The sequence below is a fragment of the Scyliorhinus canicula genome, chromosome 8 (assembly GCF_902713615.1).
Source record: "Scyliorhinus canicula chromosome 8, sScyCan1.1, whole genome shotgun sequence".
Taxonomy (NCBI): domain Eukaryota; kingdom Metazoa; phylum Chordata; class Chondrichthyes; order Carcharhiniformes; family Scyliorhinidae; genus Scyliorhinus; species Scyliorhinus canicula.
Window position 1 is genome coordinate 191,187,358 of NC_052153.1, and position 14,800 is coordinate 191,202,157.

General features: G+C 52.1%; 1 protein-coding gene across 1 annotated transcript in view; it reads left to right on the forward strand.

The window, feature by feature from the left end:
- The first annotated feature begins 10,532 nt into the window (after positions 1-10,532).
- LOC119969944 (sodium-dependent multivitamin transporter-like) overlaps positions 10,533-14,800 on the forward strand; it is an 84,056-nt gene continuing 79,788 nt past the window's right edge. Inside the window, exon 1 of the mRNA XM_038803911.1 lies at positions 10,533-10,654. The gene's annotated coding sequence lies outside the window, so the exon portion shown is untranslated. The remainder of the gene's footprint in view (positions 10,655-14,800) is intronic.

The window sequence follows — 14,800 nt, forward strand, 5'->3', positions numbered from 1 at the left end:
CCACAGCCCAGCCAATCTTTCCTCAGGTAATAATCCAATTCTCTTGTCAAAGCCTCGATTGAATCTGCCTCCACCACACTAAAATAGTGTGTAAAATAGTCTTTCCTCATGTCACCATTGTCTCAATCCTTCCACCAATGGCAAGTTTCTCAATCGATTCCGTCCTGGCCCCTCATGATTGATATGCTTCGATCAAATCTCCTCTCACACTTCTCTTCTCCAAGGACAGCCCCAGCTCCTCCAATCTGTCCACGTCACTGAAATTCCTCATCCCTTTGGACCATTCCCCTGACTCTTTCCTGCACCCTCTTCAATGCCTTCACCTTCTTCTAATCCAGACCATTGTGACTGAGATGTGATTGTGCGAACCGCTGAACCGTAGTAAAGTCGCCACAGTCCCAGATGACCGTCGGCTGCTTTCCCCTTTGAGGGGGGAGAGCTGACTGGTGGGGGTTTAACCTGAGGATCACCACACCTCAGGTGAGGGGCAAGATTGAGAAGGCAGGGCCTTCATGGATAACCTCAGCTGGTACGGGAATTGAACCCGCACTGTTGGCTTCGTTGTGCATCACGAACCAGGATTTAGGGCGGTACTGCCCCCTCACCTGGTTCCATGCTATCTCCATATCATGCTGAGGGAAGAGAGGGTGGCATCGTGGTGATGTCACTGGGCTAGCAGTCCAGAGGCCCAAGATGGTGCTCCAGGGACATGGGACATGTGTTCAAATCCCACTGCAGCAGCTGGTTGGATTTCGATTCAATTAATAAAATCTGGGATTGAAAGCGAATGGAAAATGAAATGAAATGAAAATCGCTTCTTGTCACAAGTAGGCTTCAAATGGAGTTACTGTGAAAAGCCCCTAGTTGCCACATTCCGGCGCCTGTTCGGGGAGGCTAGTACGGTGCTAATCGGTAGCATTGGCAGCACGGTAGCATTGTGGATAGCACAATTGCTTCACAGCTCCAGGGTCCCAGGTTCGATTCCGGCTTGGGTCACTGTCTGTGCGGAGTCTGCACGTCCTCCCCGTGTCTGCGTGGGTTTCCTCTGGGTGCTCCGGTTTCCTCCCACAGTCCAAAGATGTGCAGGTTAGGTGGATTGGCCATGCTAAATTGCCCTTAGTGTCCAAGATTGCCCTTAGTGTTGGGTGGGGTTACTGGGTTATGGGGATAGGGTGCAGACTCGATGGGCCGAATGGCCTCCTTCTGCACTGTAAATTCTATGATAATCATGGTGACCATGAAATAATTGTTGAAAGAACCCACCTGGTTCGCTAATGCCCTTTAAGGAAGGAAATCTGCCAACCTTACCTGGTCTCCAGATCCACGGCAACGTGACTCTTAACCGCCCTCTGAAATGGCCTCGCAAGCCACTCAGCTCAAGGGCAATTAGGGATGGACCAGCCCAGGGTCACCCACGTCCCATCGAAGAATAAATAATCTCTCCAGATTCAGCGAGAGGATCACCAGTGAAGGCTTCTCACCCGACCACCTCTGGTGGCCCCTGAGGATCTAACCTTGCCCCCGCTCACATTTCTCATCAATATGCTGCCCCTCGGTGATGTATCCAAAAACAGAACACCTGAACACTGAGGAAGTTGGCGTTTGTTGCTTCAGTTCTGAACGAACCTCACCAATTCAGAGTATGTAAAATGCTGATTGCAAGAATCAGTTGCGATTAAGCAAACCAGTTAATGAACTGCGGTATGTGAATTTCAGTGCCAGTGTGGTGTCAGGTACATAGGCTGTATGGCCCAACGACTGTCACATCACATCAAACAGCACGAGCATGTGCTTGCAAAAGTCAGAGCATAATGTCCAACATCAGGCGTGATTCTGCGGTTGGGCAGCACCTGCAGAACAATCCTATTTGCCCCAATTCCTCGAACATCCAATTTAACATTATCAGTTGTTAATGTGGCAATGTGGCTCACCTATGTTGCGAGAAACTACATACGATCAAACATAGGGACCTGTCCACTGCAGGCGAAAGGAACACGCTCAGGCATTTCACCATTTTGAAATAAAAAGAGTGGAGCAGAATAGTTCCCTGGTGCATTCTCCATGGCAACGACCCAACCAGAATTGGCACCCTTTTCTAATGCAGTATAAATTGTTGCTCCCTTTAAAGTTTGACATTATTGCATCTGTCCTGCTGAGTGCAAGTCAAAAAGCTTTGTCAGCATGTCTCTTTGTTCAGCAATAATATTTGGTTCAGCCTCTGTCATCTATTTGTTAAATTAACCGTCCACTGATGATTTATATACTTTGTAAGTATTGTGATTTAAAGTTAATAATCAATTGCTGGGGCTCAATCTTGAAGATTTGACTCTGCACTTATGTGTCTTAAGGGGATGATCAATTCAACTGGAAGCAAGTGGCATAACGCAGTTGAGCAGGTCACTCTTGGGTTTACACTGGGTTATAAATCTCAGACTGTTCCTGTTGAAGTGAAGAGGTTCAGGATTTTTTGCGGTTCCTCAAACAACCTCTCTCTAAATGTCGGAAAGACCAAGGAACTGATCGTCGACTTCAGGAAGCGCAGCACGACACACACTCCCATCTGCATCAATGGCTCCGAAGTGGAGGTGGTCGATAGCTTTAAGTTCCTGGGGGTCACCATCATCAACAGTCTGTCCTGGTCCACTCACGTTGATGCAACAGTCAAGAAAGCCCAACAACGTCTCTACTTCCTACAGAAGCTAAAGAAATTTGGCAGGTCTGCATCGACTCTCACAAACATCTACAGATGAGCCATAGAGAGCATCCTATCCGGCTGCATCACAGCTTGGGTATGGCAACTGCTCAGCCCAAGACCACAAGAAACTGCAGAGTGTAGTGAACTCAGCCCAATGCATCACACAAGCTTGCCCCCCCCCCCCCACATTGATTCTGTCTACACCTCCCACTGCCTCAGGAAAGCAGACAGCATTGTCAGAGACCCTTCCCACCCAGGCATTGCCTTCTTCCAGACCCATCCATCAGGCAGAAGATACAGAAGTCTGAAGACCCTGCACATCCAGACATAGGAACAGCTTGTTCCCCACAGCTACAAGACTCCTCAACGACTTCCCCTCGGACTGATCTGTTCCCTGTAAGAACACTATTCACAACGCCCTATGCTGCTCTTGCTCATGTATTTGCTTTGTTTGGCCCCTTGTTCCACACTGCAACCAATCACTGTTTATCGATGAACCATTTGTCAATGTTCTCTGTCGATTATTCTCTTTGTCTACTATGTACATACTGTACGTTCCCTTGGCAAGAAAAGTACTTTTCACTGTACTTCGGTACATGTGACAATAAATCAAATCAAATCGATAAGTATTTGTTTGGACACTGATTCCAGTGCTCTTACAAACTTTTGACTTAAGCAGGAAGACAACCGGCATTAATTTTAGACAGAAACAGACCAGAATATTTCCTTTATTTCAAACACTGATTTCTTTCTTTCACTCTTTGGATCTTGGCATCGCTTGCAAAGTTAACAACTCAGGTTGAGAGCATTTTAATGCAATAAGATGCACCATGGCTACTGACAGATTAGATACGTAACAAAATTTGACACTGATCCACACAAACAGAAACAAGGCACACAAAAAACACTCCCTCCCTCCTGAAGCCACAACCCCCTCACCCCTTCCCTCCTGCAGCCACACCCACTCCCTGCTAAAGCCATAGATACATAGAGGATAGGAGCAGGAGGAGGCCTTTTGGCCCTTCGAGCCTGTTCCGCCATTCATCACGATCATGGCTGATCATCCAACTCAATAGCCTAATCCTGCTTGCTCCCCATTAACCTTTGATCCCATTCGCCCCAAGTGCTATATCCAGCCGCCTCTTGAATATATTCAATATTTTAGCATCAACTACTTCCTGTGGCAATGAATTCCACAGGCTCACCGCTCTTTGGGTGAAGAAATGTCTCCTCATCTCTGTCCAAAAGGTTTACCCTGAATCCTCAGACTGTGACCCCAGGCTCCGGACACACCCACCATTAGGAACATCTTTGCTGCATCTACCCTGTATAGTCCTGTTAGAATTTTATAAGTCTCTATGAGATCCTCCCCTCATTCTTCTGAACTCCAGCGAGAACAATCCCAGTCTAGTCAATCTCTCCTCATATGACAGTTTCGCCATCTCTGGAATCAGTCTGGTAAACCTTCGCTGCGCTCCCTCGAGAGCAAGAACATCCTTCCTCAGAGAAGGAGACCAAAACTGCACACAATATTCCAGGTGTGACCTCCTGCACTCGAACGCTCTCGCAATGAAGGCCAACATATCATTAGCCTTCTTTACCGCCTGCTGCGTCTGCATGCTTATCTTCTGCATCTGGTGCACAAGGACACCCAGGTCCCGCTGCACACTCCCCTCTCCTAATTGAAATGAAATGAAAATTAATTATTGTCACGAGTAGGCTTCAATGAAGTTACTGTGAAAAGCCCCTAGTCGCCACATTCGGGCACCTGTCCGGGGAGGCTGGTACGGGAATCGAACCGTGCTGCTGGCCTGCTTTAAAAGCCAGCGATTTAGCCCAGTGAGCTAAACCATTTACAACCATCGAGGTAATAATCTGCCTTCCTGTTTTTGCTTCCAAACTGAATAACTTCACACTTATCCAAATTATACTGCATCTGCCATTGATTTGCCCACTCGCCCAGATCTTGCTGTAGGATCCCTGCATCCTCATTACAATTCACCCTCCCACCTAATTTGGTATCATCTGCAAACTTTGAGATGTTACATTTTGTTCCCTCATCCAAATCATTAATGTATATTGTGAATAGCTGGGGTTCCAGCACCTATCCCTGTGGTACCCCACTGGTTACTGCCTGCCAATTTGAAAAGGACCCATTCATCCCTACTCTTTGTTTCCTCAATACACTTCCCCCAATCCCATGTGCTTCACTTTTGCACAATAATCTCTTAAACCACACCCCTCCCTCCTGAAGACACCCCCTCCCTGCTGAAGCTGCACCCCCTCCCTCCTGAAGCCACACCCCTCTCTCCCGAAGCTGCACCCCTCCCTCCCTCCCTTGCCACTGCGTGGAAAAACTTGGTTCCAACTCCATCTACAAGTTTGCTGACGATACGACCATAGTGGGCCGGATCTCGAATAACGACGAGTCAGAATACAGGAGGGACATAGAGAACCTAGTGGAGTGGTAGTGGTGTAGCGACAACAATCTCTCCCTCAATGCCAGCAAATCTAAAGAGCTGGTCATTGACTTCAGGAAGCAAAGTTTTGTACACACCCCCGTCAGCATCAACGGGGCCGAGGTGGAGATGGTTAGCAGTTTCAAATTCCTTGGGGTGCACATCTCCAAAAATCTGTCCTGGTCCACCCACGTCGACGCTACCACCAAGAAAGCACAACAGCGCCTATACTTCCTCAGGAAACTAAGGAAATTTGGCATGTCCACATTAACCTGTACCAACCTTTACAGATGCACTATAGAAAGCATCCTATCGGGCTGCATCACAGCCTGGTATGGCAACTGCTCGGCCCAGGACCGCAAGAAACTTCAGAGAGTCGTGAATACCGCCCAGTCCATCACACAAACCTGCCTCCCATCTGTTGACTCCATCTGCACCTCCTGCTGCCTGGGGAAAGCGGGCAGCATAATCAAAGCCCCCTCCCACCTGGCTTACTCACTCTTCCAGCCTCTTCCATTGGGCAGGAGATACAGAAGTCTGAGAACATGTACGAACAGATTCAAAAACAGCTTCTTCCCCACTGTCACCAGACTCCTAAATGACCCTCTGATGGACTGACCTCATTAACACTACACACTGTATGCTTCACCCGATGCTGGTGTTAGAACATAGAACATAGAACATAGAACGATACAGCGCAGTACAGGCCCTTCGGCCCTCGATGTTGCACCGACATGGAAAAAATCTAAAGGCCATCTAACCTACACTATGCCCTTATCATCCATATGCTTATCCAATAAATTTTTAAATGCCCTCAATGTTGGCGAGTTCACTACTGTTGCAGGTAGGGCATTCCACGGCCTCACCACTCTTTGCGTAAAAAAAACCACCTCTGACCTCTGTCCTATATCTATTACCCCTCAATTTAAGGCTATGTCCCCTCGTGCTAGCCACCTCCATCCGCGGGAGAAGGCTCTCGCTGTCCACCCTATCTAACCCTCTGATCATTTTGTATGCCTCTATTAAGTCACCTCTTAACCTTCTTCTCTCTAACGAAAACAACTTCAAGTCCATGAGCCTTTCCTCATAAGATTTTCCCTCCATACCAGGCAACATCCTGGTAAATCTCCTCTGCACCCGTTCCAAAGCTTCCACGTCCTTCCTATAATGAGGCGACCAGAACTGTACGCAATACTCCAAATGCGGCCGTACTAGAGTTTTGTACAACTGCAACATGACCTCATGGCTCCGGAACTCAATCCCTCTACCAATAAAGGCCAACACACCATAGGCCTTCTTCACAACCCTATCAACCTGGGTGGCAACTTTCAGGGATCTATGTACATGGACACCGAGATCCCTCTGCTCATCCACACTACCAAGAATTTTACCATTAGCCAAATATTCCGCATTTCTGTTATTCTTTCCAAAGTGAATCACCTCACACTTCTCCACATTAAACTCCATTTGCCACCTCTCAGCCCAGCTCTGCAGCTTATCTATGTCCCTCTGTAACCTGCAACATCCTTCCGCACTGTCTACAACTCCACCGACTTTAGTGTCGTCTGCAAATTTACTCACCCATCCTTCTGCGCCCTCCTCTAGGTCATTTATAAAAATGACAAACAGCAACGGCCCCAGAACAGATCCTTGTGGTACGCCACTCGTAACTGAACTCCATTCTGAACATTTCCCATCAACTACCACTCTCTGTCTTCTTTCAACTAGCCAATTTCTGATCCACATCTCTAAATCACCCTCAATCCCCAGCCTCCGTATTTTCTGCAATAGACGACCGTGGGGAACCTTATCAAACGCTTTACTGAAATCCATATACACCACATCAACTGCTCTACCCTCGTCTACCTGTTCAGTCACCTTCTCAAAGAACTCGATAAGGTTTGTGAGGCATGACCTACCCTTCACAAAACCATGCTGACTGTCCCTAATCATATTATTCCTATCTAGATGATTATAAATTGTATCTTTTATAATCCTCTCCAAGACTTTACCCACCACAGACGTTAGGCTCACCGGCCTATAGTTACCGGGGTTATCTCTACTCCCCTTCTTGAACAAAGGGACCACATTTGCTATCCTCCAGTCCTCTGGCACTATTCCTGTAGCCAATGATGACCTAAAAATCAAAGCCAAAGGCTCCGCAATCTCTTCCCTGGCTTCCCAGAGAATCCTAGGATAAATCCCATCTGGCCCCGGGGACTTATCTATTTTCACCTTGTCCAGAATTGCCAACACTTCTTCCCTACGCACCTCAATGCCATCTATTCTAATAGCCTGGGTCTCAGCATTCTCCTCCACAATATTATCTTTTTCTTGAGTGAATACTGACAAAAAGTATTCATTTAGTATCTCGCTTATCTCCTCAGCCTCCACACACAACTTCCCACCACTGTCCTTGACTGGCCCTACTCTTACCCTAGTCATTCTTTTATTCCTGACATACCTATAGAAAGCTTTTGGGTTTTCCTTGATCCTACCTGCCAAAGACTTCTCATGTCCCCTCCTTGCTCGTCTCAGCTCTCTCTTTAGATCCTTCCTCGCTTCCTTGTAACTATCAAGCGCCCCAACTGAAACTTCACGCCTCATCTTCACATAGGCCTCCTTCTTCCTCTTAACAAGAGATTCCACTTCTTTGGTAAACCACGGTTCCCTCGCTCGACCCCTTCCTCCCTGCCTGACTGGTACGTACTTATCAAGAACATGCAATAGCTGTTCCTTGAACAAGCTCCACATATCCAGTGTGCCCAACCCTTGCAGCCTACTTCTCCAACCAACACATCCTAAGTCATGTCTAATGGCATCATAATTGCCCTTCCCCCAGCTATAACTCTTGCCCTGCGGGGTATACTTATCCCTTTCCATCACTAATGTAAAGGTCACCGAATTGTGGTCACTGTTTCCAAAGTGCTCACCTACCTCCAGATCTAACACCTGGCCTGGTTCGTTACCCAAAACCAAATCCAATGTGGCCTCGCCTCTTGTTGGCCTGTCAACATATTGTGTCAGGAAACCCTCCTGCACACATTGTACAAAGAATGACCCATCTAATGTACTCGAACTATATCTTTTCCAGTCAATATTTGGAAAGTTAAAGTCTCCCATAACAACTACCCTGTTACTTTCGCTCTTTTCCAGAATCACCTTCGCCATCCTTTCCTCTACATCCCTAGAACTATTAGGTGGCCTATAGAAAACTCCCAACAGGGTGACCTCTCCTTTCCTGTTTCTAACCTCAGCCCATACTACCTCAGAAGAAGAGTCCCCATCTAGCATCCTTTCCACCACCGTAATACTGTCCTTGACTAGCAGCGCCACACCTCCCCCTCTTTTGCCCCCTTCTCTGAGCTTACTAAAACACCTAAACCCCGGAACCTGCAACAACCATTCCTGTCCCTGCTCTATCCATGTCTCTGAAATGGCCACAACATCGAAGTCCCAGGTACCAACCCATGCTGCCAGTTCCCCTACCTTATTTCGTATACTCCTGGCATTGAAGTAGACACACTTCAAACCACCTACCTGAACACTGGCACCCTCCTGCGAAGTCAAATCTGTGCTCCTGACCTCTATACTCTCAATCTCCCGTACCCCAAAACTACAATCCAGGTTCCCATGCCCCTGCTGAATTAGTTTAAACCCCCCCAAAGAGCACTAACAAATCTCCCCCCCAGGATATTGGTGCCCCTCAGGTTCAGATGTAGACCATCCTGTCTATAGAGGTCCCACCTTCCCCAGAAAGAGCCCCAGTTATCCAGAAATCTGAATCCCTCCCGCCTGCACCATCCCTGTAGCCACGTGTTTAATTGCTCTCTCTCCCTATTCCTCATCTCACTATCACGTGGCACGGGCAACAACCCAGAGATAACAACTCTGTTTGTTCTCGCTCTGAGCTTCCATCCTAGCTCCCTAAAGGCCTGCCTGACATCCTTGTCCCCTTTCCTACCTATGTCGTTAGTGCCAATGTGGACTACGACTTGGGGCTGCTCCCCCTCCCCCTTAAGGACCCGGAAAACACGATCCGAGACATCACGTACCCTTGCACCTGGGAGGCAACATACCAAACGTGAGTCTCTCTTGCTCCCACAAAATCTCCTATCTGTGCCCCTGACTATTGAGTCCCCAATTACTAATGTTCTACTCCTTTCCCCCCCTTCCCTTCTGAGCAACAGGGACAGACTCCGTGCCAGAGGCCCGTACCCCATGGCTTACCCCTGGTAAGTCGTCCCCCCCACAAGTATCCAAAACGGTATACTTGTTACTCAGGGGAACGACCGCAGGGGGTCCCTGCACTGACTGCTTCTTCCCAGTCCCTCTTACAGTTACCCATCTATCTCCAGTCTTTGGTGTAACTACTTCCCTGAAGCTCCTATCTATGACCCCCTCTGCCTCCCGAATGATCCGAAGTTCATCCAGCTCAAGCTCCAGGTCCCTAACACGGTTTTTGAGGAGCTGGAGTTGGGTGCACTTCCCACAGATGAAATCAGCAGGGACGCTGACGGCGTCCCTCACCTCAAACATTCTGCAGGAGGAGCATTGTACTGCCTTCCCTGACATCACCTCTAGATTTAATAAAAAACAAGAAAAAGAAAAAGAAAGGAAGAGCTTACCTGATATTACTTCAAACCCTGCTCCCGCTGAAAGGTAAGCAAATTTTGTAGTTACATTGTGTACCTTGTGTTGCCCTATTATGTATTTTCTTTTATTCCCTTTTCTTCCCATGTACTTAATGAGCTGCTCGCAGAAAAATACTTTTCACTGCACCTCGGTACATCCAAATCCAATAGCCACACCTCTCCATCCTGAAGCCACACCCCCTCCACCCTGAAGCCACACCCCTCACTTCTGAAGCCACACCCCTCACTCCTGAAGCCACACCCCCTCCCTCTTGAGGCCACACCCCCTCCCTCTTGAGGCCACACCCCCTCCCTCTTGAGGCCACACCCCCTCCCACCTGAGGCCACACCCCCTCCCACCTGAGGCCACACCCCCTCCCACCTGAGGCCACACACCCTCCCTCTTGAGGCCACACACGCCTTCCCTCTTGAGGCCACACTCCCCTCCGTAAGGCGCACCCCTCGCCCCTGTAGCCCCGCCTCTTTCCCCACTGATGCCCCAGGTTTCTGAAAAAGGGAAAAAGAGGTTCGTTTTCACACATTAATCAGCGGCGAATGTGCCGCCATAGTTGTGGGAGGCGGATGTGCCGCAATGACTGTGCGGGGCGGATGTGCCGCCATGGCTGTGCGGGGCGGATGTGCCGCCATGTCTGTGTGAGGCGGATGTGCCGCAATGACTGTGCGGGGCGGATGTGCCGCCATGTCTGTGTGAGGCGGATGTGCCGCCATGGCTGTGCGGGGCGGATGTGTCGCCATGTCATTGCAGGGCGGATTTGACGGTTATGTCCATGCTGCGGGGCATCCACCCGCTTGGAGGAGCGGCAGAGTGTGCCCTTCATTGAAGTGGAAGACGGAGGGGAGAGAGGGTAAGAGGCAGCGACAGAGCGGAGACTGGCGGGGAGGGGGCAGGGTAACCGGGACCGGGGGAGTGCTGGTGGTGGTCGTGGTGCCGCTGTCCAGAGTCTGACACGGACACCTGCCTGGGAGAAACCGGCCCAGACCCCGGGGGTGGTGGGCACTGACCCCGGGCGGGGGGGTGGGCACTGACCCCGGGCGGGGGTGGGTGGGTGGGCACTGACCCGGGCGGGGGTGGGTGGGTGGGCACTGACCCCGGGGGGGGGTGGGGGGTGGGTGGGCACTGACCCCGGGGGGGGTGGGTGGGCACTGACCCTGGGCGGGGGGGTGGGCACTGACCCGGGCTGGGGGGGTGGGTGGGCACTGACCCTGGGCGGGGGGGGGGGGGGTGGGCACTGATGCGGGGGGTGGGCACTGACCGGGGGGGGGGGTGGGCACTGACCGGGGGGGGGGGGGGAGTGGGCACTGATGCGGGGGGTGGGCACTGACCGGGGGGGGGTGGGTGGGCACTGACCCTGGGCGGGGGGGGTGGGCACTGACCCGGGCTGGGGGGGTGGGTGGGCACTGACCCTGGGCGGGGGGGGGGGTGGGCACTGATGCGGGGGGTGGGCACTGACCGGGGGGGGGGGGGGTGGGCACTGACCGGGGGGGGGGCGGAGTGGGCACTGATGCGGGGGTGGGCACTGACCGGGGGGGGGGGGGTGGGCACTGACCGGGGGGGGGGGGGGGGGGGTGTGGGCACCTCATTGGAGGGCTGTGACTAGTGGTGTTCCACAGGGATCCGTGCTGGGACCTTTGCTGTTCGTAGTATATATAAATGATTTGGAGGAAAATTTAACTGGTCTGATTAGTAAGTTTGTGGACGACACAAAGGTTGGTGGAATTGCGGATAGCGATGAGGACTGTCAGAGGATACAGCAGGATTTAAATTGTTTGGAGACTTGGGCGGAGAGATGGCAGATGGTGTTTAATCCGGACAAATGTGAGGTAATGCATTTTGGAAGGTCTAATACAGGTAGGGAATATACAGTGAATGGTGGAACCCTCAAGAGTATTGAAAGTCAGAGAGATCTCGGTGTACAGGTCCACAGGTCACTGAAAGGGGCAACACAGGTGGAGAAGGTAGTCAAGAAGGCATACGACATGCTTACCTTCATTGGCCGGGGCATTGAGTATAAGAATTGGCAAGTCATGTTGCAGCTGTATAGAACCTTAGTTAGGCCACACCTTGGAGTATGGTGTTCAATTCTGGTCGCCACACTACCAGAAGGATGTGGAGGCTTTAGAGAGGGTGCAGAAGAGATTTACCAGGATGTTGCCTGGTATGGAAGGCATTAGCTATGAGGAGCGGTTGAATAAACTCAGTTTGTTCTCACTGGAACCATGGAGTTTGAGGGACGACCTGATAGAGGTCTACAAAATTATGAGAGGCATAAACAGAGTGGATAGTCAGAGGTTTTTCCCCAGGGTAGAGGGGTCAGTTACTAGGGGCATAGGTTTAAGGTGCGAGGGGCAAGGTTTAGAGGAGATGTACGAGGCAAGTTTTTTTACACAGAGGGTAGTGGGTGCCTGGAACTCGCTGCCGGAGGAGGTGGTTGAAAAAGGGACGATAGTGACATTTAAAGGGCATCCTGACAAATCCATGAATAGGATGGGAATAGAGGGATACGGACCCCGGAAGTGTAGAAGATTTTAGTTTGGACCGGCAGCATAGTTGGCACGGGCTTGAAGGGCCTGTTCCTGTGCTGTACTTTTCTTTGTTCTTTGTTTCTCCCGGGGGCACAGACTGAGCACAGTCCGATCCCACAGTACGGGGACACAACCCCAGGGCGCAGTCCGATCCTAGAGTACGGGTACACAGGCACAGTCTGATCCCACAGTACGGGGACACAGCCCCAGGGCACAGTCTGATCCCACAGCCCGCACAGTCCGATCCCACACCTCGCACAGTCCGATCCCACACCTCGCACAGTCCGATCCCACAGCCCGCACAGTCCGATCCCACAGCCCGCACAGTCCGATCCCACAGCCCGCACAGTCCGATCCCACAGCTCCGGGGCACATCCCGATCCCACAGTGTGACCAGGGGGATCGCCACCCACTGCTGCACGCTGGCACTGCTCCAAGCCCCCCAGAGGGTGCCCACCAGGGGCATCGAAGGGCACAGGACACTGTAAGCAGCAGGCTGCCTCCAACTGATGTGCATCCTGGGCTGACATCTAGTCAAACCGGTAGAGTTAGGAGGGCCAGGAAGATTGAGGATCACCAAGAGGGCACTGGGGGCAGGAAGGGGCGGCACCAGCGGGAGCGAGGGACAGTTAAGATCGCGATTGGACACCATTAAACATACATTACACCCAAGACATGTGAAGCCTCTGTCACGTTATTCTGCACTTGTCTACACCCCTTTCCCCCATTTGTGCCTTACCCCGGCCGCAGCCCCGTGGCCTCCTGCTGCGGTCTCCTCTCCCCCCCACCACTCCCCGCTGGGCACACTGTGTGCAGGTGATGGGACTCAGACTAGCCCATTGATTGAGGAGCACTGGCGCTCAGCTGTCTGCGGATTATCATCACCCTCCTGTCCTCGACAGTGACCCCCTGATGGTGCTGACACAGGCCCATCACCCTGGAGCGATGTTACACAGACCCTGGGAGGGTGGAACAGCACGATCGACGGGTCGGGTTAATGGGTGGGTGGGGAAATCGTTGGTGGGAGGTGGGCTTGGGGTGAGGGGATGGTGGGTGGGAAGTGGGACAGATGACGTACGGAGCCACGTCCTATGTGAAGCGGGGAAGGATGGGGGCCTCCCTGGGCATGCTGGACCCTCGTTGCCGCCCCCTGTCCATCCTCCGGATGCTCCCCAGGCTACTCCTCCAGCCCCTCCTGGTCCGGCACGTCTGAGGTGGCCACATGTTCCTCCAGCCCGTTGCCCTGCTACCGTGCCAGGTTGTGGAGGGCAGAGCAGACTGCCACAAAGCAGGCAGCCCTCCGGGGGGGTGTACTGCAGGGCACCACCAGAGCGGTCGAAGCATCGGAACCGTATTTTCAGCAATCTGAAGCACTGTTCAATGACAGACCGGGCGGCAGCATGGGCCTTGTTATATCGGGTCGCTCAATTGATCACTGGTCTCCATAGTGTCGTCAATAGCCAGGTCCTAAGCGGTTACTCCTTATGCTCAAGAGCCAACAGGTCACCCGGGGTTGTCCCGTGAGAGGGTGGGGATCTCCAACTGTCCCATGATTGGCTGACGTGCACACTCTCTGGGAAGCATGCACACACGTGTATGATCTTCATGTGATGGACATCCCAGGAGTGCAACCCATTACTGTTAATGAAGGGGGCTCCCGGGTGGGTGCAAGGAGGCATGCGTGCCATCTATTACCCCCTGGACCTGGGCCATCCGTGCAATGGACAGAATCCTGCTGTCTGGGCAACTTCTTGTGCCCGGTCTATGTCAAGGTTTATGTAGTTGGCTGCCCGGGAATACAGGTCACTGTGACTTCCAGGATGCACTTGTGGGCTGTAGCTTATGAGATGCCGCACAGGTCCCCACTCAAGCCCTGGAATGATCCTGAAGTTCAGGACTGTTGTGACCTTGACGGTCACCGGGAGCAGGTATCTTCCTCCATGTGGTGCCAAGTCTGCAAGGTGCCACACGCCGTCTCCTTATTGAGGCGCGCGCTGTCCGTCATCTATTTGAAAGACCAGTGATGCCTGCACACCTTGGGCCCTCTCTGGCCTCCCTCGCTGGGTTTCTCCTTGGCCTGATGGGCGGCCGGGTCCTCAGGGTGTGGGGCAGGCCGTGCACACACACCCGCTGCCTTCTCGGGCGCCTGTCTGCCTGGCCTGCCAGCAGCACCATGATGGCAGCTTCCGTGGGCTCCCCGGTCTCATCTGGAATGTGATATCTGTCTGGAATCGGAAAGGGTGTGAGACCGACGAACAGCTGTGGCTTCCACCCTGGGACCCTCGGATCCCCAGGTGCCCCCCCCCCCCCCCCCCCCCCCCCCCCCCATCACCCTGCCAACTCCGCCCTGCACAGGCACCCAAGCCACAGCAGGGTCCCCGGGGCACCGGACCCCAGACACTGTTGGAACGTTACTTGGACCTGGTGCTGGTTCCCTCCCCGGTCCACACACCCACCCTCTGGTCACG